The sequence below is a fragment of the Thunnus albacares genome, chromosome 12 (genome assembly GCF_914725855.1).
Source record: "Thunnus albacares chromosome 12, fThuAlb1.1, whole genome shotgun sequence".
In the NCBI taxonomy this organism is placed as follows: Eukaryota; Metazoa; Chordata; class Actinopteri; order Scombriformes; family Scombridae; genus Thunnus; species Thunnus albacares.
In genome coordinates, this window is record NC_058117.1 from 6,787,291 (window position 1) to 6,799,112 (window position 11,822).

Below are 11,822 nucleotides of genomic sequence, written 5' to 3' on the forward strand. Positions count from 1 at the left end.
TTTGGCTTTTTCTGTCTGCTTGACATGTTAAAACAGAGCAAGATCAACACCAAATTACCCTTTAAAGCATCCGGGACACAGTAGTCCTGTTAAACAACAGCCTGTGGTACAGTATATTTTCATTCTTGTGCAGCTCTGGTGCATAACATTGGTACATAATACTGTTTTATGTAGACATTTCAGGAAATTACATGACGTATAAGTATCAGACAAGGGTCTAGTTACTATTTTGAATTGATTTATTGGACAAGTGAACCTTTGATTATCTGGCTACCATAACCTGACCCATTTGGCCCTCCAGGAAAGAAAACACACAACTGAGTATAGTTAACAATTGACCCATGTCTTTAAGTACTAATATACTATTGCTTACTATCACTGTACACTGATGTGGCTGTGCAAAAAGTCACTGATGTTGAAGAACTACCAGGTTTGGACCATTTTTATACACAAATTCACAGCACAGCTGCTCTACTGTACTAAAAACAAAACTGTGATTTTACCTTGTTTCTGTGGTTCTCTGTAAATTGCAGAACATTACCTCTTGAATTTCTTACTACTGCTCATATAAGCATAATCTCATGTTACAGCACTTTAAAGAAATCATTAGGTTTTTTTTATAAGCAACAGGAGAAAAAAATATAATTAGAATAATAATTCACATTTCCATTTTGAAAAAAAGTACAGTAAATGTCTTTTTCAGTGGTCTGGCTGAAACAAACTGTCCAAGTGTCAGTGGACAAATGCTGTGTTGTTGCTATGCCAATGTAAATTGTGTCATGGGAGGAGTGGAGAGGAAAAGCACAAGTGAAAAGAGAACACAGTTCTTCTGGTACCTTCTATCATATCTATCTGTCTATCTATCTAACCATGTCTGTTCTTCTTGTTCTTCAACCTTTAGGGCCAAAATACATTGAAATGTCTTAGTCCTGTCAGCTGTATATCGTAAACTGTTGAATTACAAAATGGTAAATAAAATCTATTTTAAAGATCACTGTGCTGCAGTATTCTTGTGTTGTATCATATCTTTTAACATAACATATTTTGTCTTACCTTGATTCCACTGGAAGTGCATTATTCTGACTGTTATGCTATAAATATATATACATATAATTTATATTTATAAATTATTTGGTATTTTACATGCACCTCAAACTAACATGTATTTTCTTCTCTGGCTCAGTTATCCTATACATATGTTTTGCGTTTTAAAAAGGCACTCTTAGTGGGTGAGAACTATAAAGTTGTATCTGGCTTCAAAATACTATATACTTTTTTTAGTGTATGTATCTATGTTAGTATGGAGATTGACTATAAGAAAGGCATACGTGTCTCATGCAACATAGATAAACACAAAATGTGGAGCCAACATGGTGAATAATGTCATTCTCTCTTTCTCTAATATATATAGTCTAGTCCATCGGTTCCTAAGGTTTTACATTTGTTACACCTTACACTGTGTAATTCAAATCAAAATCAAACCAAAAAGAAGAAGAAATAAGAAATGTTATTTATTCTTACAAATGAAAAAGGCAAATTCATAGGCATTAAAACTAACCCTCAGTTTTCCAGTAGCTTATCATTGTTAGTGTTGGCTGATGTTATTTCAGTCAGCCAACTCACGCAGAGTACATTATTATTTAAATGTAGACTATGAACAGCTTAGTGTTTGGCGTCTAGGCTCTGACCTTGTCGTTCCCCACAAGCAAACATTGATTTCACACAGCAGGGAGTGGGGAGCATCGATGCTAACCTCCCCCCCCCTAGGGGAAGTAGTCTCAGAGCCCACAGGTGGATGCTGGGGTGGAGGTGGGGCTTTTGAAACGTTGTATGAACAGCAGCAGCAGCAGCAATGGCAGCAAGCAAGCATGTGAGCAGTGGGGCAGCAGTCATGCAGAAAAGTGTGAGCAGAGCACTGATCTTTCTAGTCTAAATACGCTCCCATGATTATAAGGATGCCTTGGATATGTTGTATGTTACAGTGAGGAGAGTATGGCATGTGAGTGGAGCAGCAGCTCGAGTTGGGCTGCCTGAACTAGCTTGCAAGCGTCCCTTCATTTCAGTCAGCCAACTCATGTGGAGTAGAATATTATTTAAATGTAGAATATGCACAGCATTAATGTTTGGCATATAGGCTCTAACCTCGTCACTCCCCTCAAGGAAACATTGATCCCACACAACAGGGAGTGGGGAGCAACAATACTAACTTCCCCCCAAAACTACATTACATTCAGAGCCCAGCGCCAACCATTATGAAGAATCTGCTATGTGTGGGCCGAGGCACCAGCTGCCATGTGGCCATTCCCCTGCTAAGCACCTCAGACTATGAGGGGAATAGCCTATCTCATGAAATAAGATGGAAGAATATAAACCCAGTAATCCATCTGATATGCAACAAATGGCTGAGACATTCAGCTATGCAGTAAATAATAAAATCCCAAATTCAAGAATCAGAGCAGACATGCTTCAATCATTATTGAGGTAAAATAGATTATCGACAATACACGCATGAGCTTAGTTTGGAAAATATCGGCTTTAGATCTGATTGATGTACAGATTACCCCCAAAACGAAGCAACACCCAGGGGGAATTATGCTGCATAACCAATACTCTACATATCTGAAATGTGAGTACTTGTATCACCACTGAAAGCAACATAAAGCACAACCAAAATGTCTAGTTCAGTGTTTGCATTAATATGTCAAATTTGTACGTCTTAAGATGACAGAAAAAACCCAATTAACATGTCCATCATAGGCGTTTAAAAGAGGGTGCTACTACTTCATCACTTTCTTAGGGGAACTCTACATACAATCATTGCAAGAGAGAAATCAATTCCCCACTCAACCTAGCTTGTATGAATTGAGGTTAAGAAATACTGTTGATTGAATTGGGCTTAAGAAATAATATTGATTTACTGTGACATTATTAACATCTCCATCCTCAGCCACCAAAGTTAAAAATTACCTGCACAAATTGATCCAGCCCACATATATGGACAGTCGCAAATACTAAATCACAGTTGCATATAAGACACGTGATAGGTACCAAAGTACCCACTAGCAAGAGCCCACATTACCAGAACGTAGGTATACATATAGCCCACTGCAGCCCCTCTATTAAAAAGGGGTGGGTATGTTGACACCAACCAACAGCATGGAAGCCTTAATGGTCCAAACTTAAGACGTTTAAAATGGATGCGTTAACAGGGTATTTTCTGTCATCTTAAGACATACACATTTGACATGTTAATGTGGATGCCAAACTAGATGTTTTGGTCCAATCTGCGTTTCATACCAAACAACACACTAGTTTCACTTGGCATTTATCAGCATCTCACTCAGAATTAATGTTAATTAGCAACAATTGATGTAATCTGCCATGGACGACTTTTCTTCATTTTACCGACGAAATCGCGGTCGCGGTTTGAATGTTGATAATAAAGATGGAGGTAAATTAAAGATTTGATAAGAGACAGTGATGTGGCCTACGAAGTACGCTCATACTGGAAAGCCCCGCTTGTGCCCACAACAACACATAGCAGCAAGCACTGACTGAACAGAGCTTTAATATCCAGGCTATGTTTGCATATACATGGTTATAAGCACAAGCAGTTAGCTCAAAGACTGCGGTGAGCTGATCCCAAACCACCACAAAATGAAACTCCAGCCTCAGCCCCTGAGGGACACATAGTTTCCCACAGCTGAAAGGACATGACCAAAGCAACACAATCAGGCTGATATGCAACAAGTTTGTGTTTAAAACGCTATATGAACAGCAGCAGCAGCAGCACCAGCAGCAATGGCAGCAAGCAAGCATGTGAGCGGTGTGAATGGCTTATATACGCCACCATGATTATAAGGGTGCGCTGGATACATGTTAAAGTAAGGAGAGCATGTGAGTGGAGCAGCAGCTCAGGTTGCGCTGCCTGAACTAGCTTGCAGGTGTCGCTTCATTATAGGATGTAGCTGTATGTCTGACATGGAGTCAGTTTGCCCACTGCATGACTCCTTTCTACTGTATCTCACTGGGAGACATATTTGTTGTTACCTCCATATGGCCTTGTCTTACTGACTCACAAGAATCTTGGAAAATTAAGGGAAATATAGCATGTGGCCATTTGTTGCTGCTGTTCAGCAAAAGTTGCATAGTCTTGCTTTAAAGGGAAGCAGTTTCTTATTGCGGCCGCTACATGTTTGTGAGTTGTGAGCTGTTCCCCTCTTTAATTTCTCAGACTGGTCATTGTGAATGCTTTTTAGTTATGCATTTCAGTGCTGAACTTCCATTGTTAGGTTGTTAATTAGGTGGTTGTGATGTCATGTAATGACTCTCCCACTAGATGGGGTTGGAGAGGCACACCTGGAATGCTATAATCATGGGACATTTTTTCAGGGATAGACTGAGATTGATTTTTTAAAACAATGTTTAGAAGCTACTGTCACTGATAATTAGTACTTTGTACCAATAATCAATGTCTATGCATATAGCAATTTTGATGCCAAACAAATACAAATAGGCAGTATTTTATGGCAGTGTGGAAATGTTCCTGAAACAGCATTTAGACCCTCAGAACACTAAACTCTCCCCTGACAAAATACACAACAATGAAAATACAGCTTAAAAACATCTGGGGAAAAAAAATCATTGTATTGGTGCTAGACTGCATAACTGGTCAAAATCCAACATTAACAAAAAACAACTAAATAATCCAAATGAATTACAAAAAGGCAGGTTACAGCCTATTTTTTTAATATAAGAATAAACTTCTTGGACTGTTCCATTCTCTCAGTGATGCAAACATGTGGCATATGAATGTCAATGATACATGACAAGGTTTTTGTTTTCAAAATAATTAAAAGCCCATACATACCCACCCACACTCCACACAGGTGTTTCAATTATATTTCCTATAATAACTCTATCCAAAGTCCACCTGACTAAAGGTCTAATCAGCCAGAGGGACTGAAAACATGTGTGGGTGTGTAGGGTCTTTAAATCCTCACTAAACCTACAGGAACATAGTGGCAACATGCTCATGTTTAATACAAAACAAGGCAGACCATCTGACAAAATCAAACTAATCTGAAATCCTCAGTTGTGTTATTATCATACCTCCTTTTTACTGTTACCCCGGCTACTGGAGGAATAAAATGGCCACAGTACCATGTGGAGTCAGAGGAGGGCAGCATGGCAGTAAATATAAAAACCACAGTGTATAAAGGCACAATATCATTGGCATGAAGAACGTAGTCATCTGTGGATCCAGCATTTGTACAAACATGCAACCAAATGCCTGGTCATGAAAAATGTTCAGCTCCTAGATTTTGTATTAGTGTTTTATCATATTTGTTTTGTTTTGGCTGTAGGGGCTCTTGGTCACCAAGGCTTTAGTGACTCCTCAGTCATCCTGACAAAAGATCAGGGGGTCAGCAAACTGTTTAGGAATCTTCAGAAGGGCACCATGAATATTTATTCCAAATTTCATGGTGATTTTACCTGTAGATATCAAATGGATGGATAGAGTGAGCAACCGACATCATTACCACTAGTCTCCATCACTTGGAGTCAGAAGAGGGCAGCAGGGCTGTGGATATAGCAACACAGCTTCTCTGTCCAAGCCACCATTTCATTACTTGATCATAACATCCATCAGAGGTGCCACTGGGTTAAAGGAATAAGCTTCATTAATGAACACATTTACAGGCAAACAACTTGATAAATGACAACACAAAACTCCTTATTCTTGTTGCTGGCTTGCTGGGGTTTTTTTTCTTCGAGTTACACAAGTCTGTTATAAGTTCTGTATATCAGCTACACAATCTCAGTCCTGTTTGGAGAAATAGGGAACATAACACAGAGGGTTGTACCTTAAAATCGATCAGCAGTTACATTATAAGCCATTTTTAAAGGTGTAACTGGTGGAGGTGGTGTAACTAATTATAATCCTCCAATGTCCATATTGTACTCACTGCAAGAGCACTGCAGTTGAGAGGTACAGCCTGTGTGTCAGGGGTGGCTGAAGGGCATTTCCTAGACTGGACTCGGCTTTTTTTGACAGAAAGCAATTTCGCTGCTTGTGGGACTATTGTTGCATTTCGTTTTTGAAAGGTGACTCCATTTCTGGGAACCCAACCTTTCTCCTTACCAGAACTGCAAACAGCCACCACACAGGGTCACAGTGAGCGAGCTGTTGGTCCTCCACTTCTGTCTGCTGTAATATACGACATATCGGCAGCATGACACCGTAAATTTATACTTTCATTAATAAGGTTGGTGAGAGTGTGAGAGTGGCTGTTATTGTTATTCAGATCATCGGACACTGGCCAGAGATTAATTAATTCTAGGAACAATCCTTCATCTTGATGTCAGCCCATCATTGATCAATCTGTTTGTTCCATGTGGTTGTGTACAACGCAAAGCAGTACAAGCCGAGCTCTGATTTTATCATAGTATATTAAAGCAGAGCTGGAAGGTTTGTCAAGTTCAAGCTTAAATGTTGCTTCAGGGGCAGTAAAAGGGGTACTCATTTTTGTATTGCACTTATTAAAAGTACAGAAATTTGCAAGATAAAAGAATTATCAAAGCTGCAGAAGCTGATCAGATCCTGACTTTTACTCTAGTGCTGAAAGGATAAGTCATTCTGCAAAATTAATGGACAATAACATTGTTGATTAATTGTTGTAGTGTAATTGTAGTCATTTTATCAAAAATACCCAACATTGTCTGGTTTTAACTTCTCAAATGTGAGGATTTGCTGCTTTTGTCTGTTTCACTGTAAATTCAATATTTTGGCATCTTGGTCCAACAATACAAGCAATATAAGTTGACACCCTGAGCTCTGAAAACTTGCATAAAGCTGGGTAAAGCTGCAAAAATGCTGGATCCTACATTTCCCATAATGCTGTTTGATAGTCACTTGAGTGATTTTTGTCAGATTTTTACAAAACTAACAGTTATTTACATATATACAGTACTAGTCAAAAGTTTGGATACACTTTCTCACTCAAGAGAATGGGAAGGTGTGTGTCCAAACTTTTGACTGGTACTGTACATAAACAGCAGTAAATTCACAATGACATGTACATTTGGTGGAGTGCCCCTTTAATGAATTGAATATAATGTTATTTTGTTTTCTTTTTTTGTGGGATCATTAAGTGTGGGTGACGTGGCAGAAGTGGGATAATGTTAAATGTTAAAACCAATAGCAACAGTAGCACCAGTAAAGAAGTCATATAGTCCTGTCATGTAGCAGGCCCAATCATGTTTTTTTTGTGGTGAAAACAATTAGAAATGGCATTGACTTGTTTGATTCATTCAGTGAGGCACTCTTTTTAGCAACCACTACTGGTCATTCTTTCCATTTCACAGAGATATTTGAACTTGTTTGAACATTATGCAGCATTTGCTTTGTTGACTTAGCTAAATGTTGGGCTGCAGGACTGTCAGTCACCCAGTAAATTGCTTTGCCACTCTGCATTTCTCTTCAGATTACCAACGGATAGTAGAACATGTCAGCTGGTAAATTGAAGGAAAATAGCTTCCTGAGCGAGCTAACAGCGCTGACTTTATTGAATTAACACGGCGCTGTCTTTGCCAAGGTTTTCACAACATGTCCATCTCTGGTAAAATTAGGAAGCTAATTCAAGTTTCCTGAAGGGTGACTTTGCAATTCCCCTATAAATTAAAGAACAGTGAGTGTTTTCTTCAGCTGGTAAGTGACAATACTAATGTTTACTGAGAATGCTGTGGGGAAATGTGATTTTTTTGGCACTGTACAAGCTTTTCATTTTCACAGGTGCCAAATCTGTTACCAGAACCCTTCGTTGATGCCAGAATGGGATGAAACCTTCTACATTTTTGTTTTTTGAGCCAAAATATCATCTTGAAGGAGTGAGAGATGAATCGATTTGTGTCTATTACAATATATACAACCTGTGCTGGGAGGTTTTTGAACCTTCCTGATACTTACACTTAAAACTTACTTCAAGAGTATACTTTTATTTTAGGATGTAAGCACTTGTTTCACCCAATTCAAAGCACGTCTACCTGTGTTGAGAAAAAGTGAAATTAGATTTTATTCCATTTGCTTATTTTAAGTGCACTCAATATTAGAGTAAATAACTTCCTTTGCCACACTTCTCATTTCAAAATGAGTTTGAAATTACCTTGAAGATAACCCCGCCTGTAGAGTCGATAGATGAAATTCATCCCTTGTTCTACAGTTGAGAACTGAATGTCAGTGACTGCTGTTAAAGTAAAGGACAGCATGTGTTACACAGGAGATGTACACCTTTGGGGATGGAAGAGCTGTTCAGACTTCTCTAGTCAGTCACTCTCTTTACCCTTCACATTGCCTGGGTGTAGTGCTGTCATGCCCACATTGACTGATTTGGATCAGTGGGACCGTTCATCACTTTAATGGAAGAGTATTGATTGTGGTGCAGAAGCACGATACCCGTCTGCAATAGTAATGGACTTCCTGAGAAATCACAGATGAAAAGGCATCGGGGGATATCCAGGGACGGGGAGACACCTTTGTGCTGATTGTTAGCACCTTATTATCTGTTTGTGTCCAAGTGTGTGTGCCAGCACTTTTTGTTAATGTTTCCAGATAGAGAGAGAAAAGCACAAACACACTATTAAAGGGTCATCACAAAAACCCCATATTTTCTCACTTACATCTAGTGATATCTTGGCCCGCAGACAGTTTTAGTTTTATTTATCCAGATTTAGAGATATGTCTCTAGGATTTTTGCTATCACCCCAATACAGTGGTGAATGGAATTTTGTTCGAAGATTCCCTCCAGGCATGTTTTAAAACATCTAAAAATACTCTGCTTTGAATAATAATGTGTATCTGACATAGTTTTTCCACAAAAAAACTTAGATTACCAAGTTAGAAGTCCTTTAAACGACATCTCCTCCCTCGCCCTCTTTGACAAATGCAGGATACATGAATATGCAAATGTTGTTCATTTCAAAAGTTGAACTGCTGGATGCAAGATATCACCTTCTTTACTGTAAAGTCCATTCTCAGTGTGTGTGCACTGGAGGCTTCAAGTTTCCACATCACACTTCTGTAAGTTGTATACTGGACTATAATTGGCTTCCAAACTAGTTGTGTGCTTGTAAGGACAACCATGATCTTTACCTAGCCTTAACCATACCATACCATCCAGAGTATAGAAGGTGAGAATTTAGTAATGTTGGCATCAGATGTTATATTATACATATATAGGCATACTGTAGACTCATCCAATATGGACATCCTTGTCTGGTAATTGGATTGCAATTCTCTGAGTTCATCTGTGTATAGTCTATGGTTCATCACTAAGAGCAACCCCTTTCACATTACACATGTTGAATTTATCCATTGTTAATATAAAACATTTGATTAGTGCAGCAGCATCTCTTTTCCAGTATCACAGTTACTCTGGATAATCCATTGAACAGTGGGATAGACAGTGAGGATGAATTATCCACTGGCACTGTTTGTGGTGAAGACATGTTGCTGCTGTATTTTACTATTTTACTATTATTTTAGGCTGTGAGCACCACAGATTACATTTCATTCACCCCCATTTGTTTTGGGATGGAAGCAGAAATCTCAGGGACAAATTATGCTATTGTGCTATATATTGGCACAATTACGGTAGATATCACAAATGATGAGTTAGAAAATGTTTTGTTTTTTGTTTGTTTTGTTTGTTTTTTTTCTCATTTGAATGAACCTAACCCTTTAATCTGCCAGTGTTCTTGTGTAACTGACCCCTGTTTGCTTCATGTGTGCACCCTCTGAAATATCTGTTGGCAACATGACTCTTCTCTACAGATGAGTGTAATCCCTTCATTCTGTGATCACATATCAAAATCACTGACAGCTGTCAAGGTGTGAGGAACAAGGCAGGGGATGATGGACAATGGACACATCCACAGTGTGTGTGTGTGTGTGTGTGTGTGTGCGTGTGTGTGTTTCTGTTGTGGAGTTACAGCAGCAGAGTCTAATAACATAAGACTCTCTTAGCATCCATTCAGCTGTATTTGACAATCCCCTCAGTGATTAGTGGAACAAATGTCTGCCTGTCGCATTACAGCTGTTGTTGCCAGCCATTTGTAAAGCTTTCATGTCCTGCACGCTTTTCATTGGGAGATCATCTCATTACACGGTGTGTATGTGTGTGTGTGTGTGTGTGTGTGTGTGTGTGTGCAGGTTTGCTTTAAATCGTTGTTATCTCCCCAGCATCTGTCAGTGCATGTTTCTGATTCTAACCCATGTAAACAACATTGCAAACAAAAAAGGCAATTTTCTCACCTGGGTATTGTTTTTTCTACATTTATATGGAAATTGCGCTCATTTATATTGCTCCATAAAATATGTAAATGGAAATTATACTCCCCTGTTGGTAGTTTGTCTGATGTCTGCATCTCCATCTGTCTGTCTGACTACGAATAAAGTCGTCAAAGTTTATCTTTGTCTGCAATTTTGAAAATAGCTCAAACCAGTCAATTTTGATAACAAAGAGATAGTCACAATTATATTTCTCACAATGAGAGGAAGCTTGTGTTGCTACTCTACTTCTGTTTCAGTTTATGTCTCTTAATTTAAACTTCTTTCCCATGTTGTGATTCCAGAAAAATACGTTTTTCTACTTGAAGTTCCTGGACAATAAATCAACCAAATGCCAACAAAGACACATCATGTCAGTATAAGAGGTGAGAAAGCCTCCATAGCGGGGCTGCATCCAATGTGTTCTCTCTTTGATATAGAGGTGTTTTCATTTACAAGGCAAGTTGAGAGAGAGAGAACATTCCTAATTACAACCAATCCCTATGGGAGTAACTGCAAAGGGATGAAGGGTTTTCACTCAAACACACACACACACACACACACACACACACACACACACACACACACACACACACACACACACACACACACACACACACCTGGAAACAGCCCAGAGAACCTCAGTCTTCAGTTGGCCATGGAGCCTCACTAATGGAACTGTGACTAGTTCAAGTGCACTTAGACAGTTGGACAGTGTAGTGATTGGGTGTAGAGGGCTGAGTTCCCTGCTGATCTGGGGATTTAAACTGGCAACCATGACGTTTTAAGCCCAACTGTCTAACATTAAGGCTGTTTAATAAGGTGCTTTTTGTTTTTATGGCTGGAAAAAACAACTTGTTAGCAAAGTTTATGGATCAATTTATGTGCACATAAAATGTAGATGGGACTTCACATAAATACAAATAGACTATGGGATGTAATTTAACATTTGTTGCTCCTCCTGTGAGCCAAAAAGTGAGAGTTAAGAGCAGCAGGATGAGAGGAAAGATGGTGAAAGGAGCCCTCTGCTCTTACAGACATTTGAGTGTGATGTTAATTATCCTGATGTGGGTTGAAATAGGCTCGTGCTGGCCCAGAGGGGGTAGGAGGAGATCATTAAAATCCGAGCTCAAACACACACACTGCGGCGCACTCAGCATCACAAAGACATAATTAGACACAAACTAATGTACCTGCTCAGGCATGGGAACCTTTTCACACGTAGCTACACATCCGCTCGTATGCACACGCATGCACGTGCACACTTAAACACACACACACACACACACACACACACACACACACACACACACACACACACACACTGCATGCAGGCGTTAATCAAGTGATGCTAAATGTGGGTCAGTGCGGTTTTAACCACTAGTGTGATTAGTGTATAATCAAGCCATCATCAGTGGCCGCACACACGCACACACGCATGCACAGATGCATATACTGTATCTTGTAGACCAGTGATTGTTCCCAACCTAGGTAC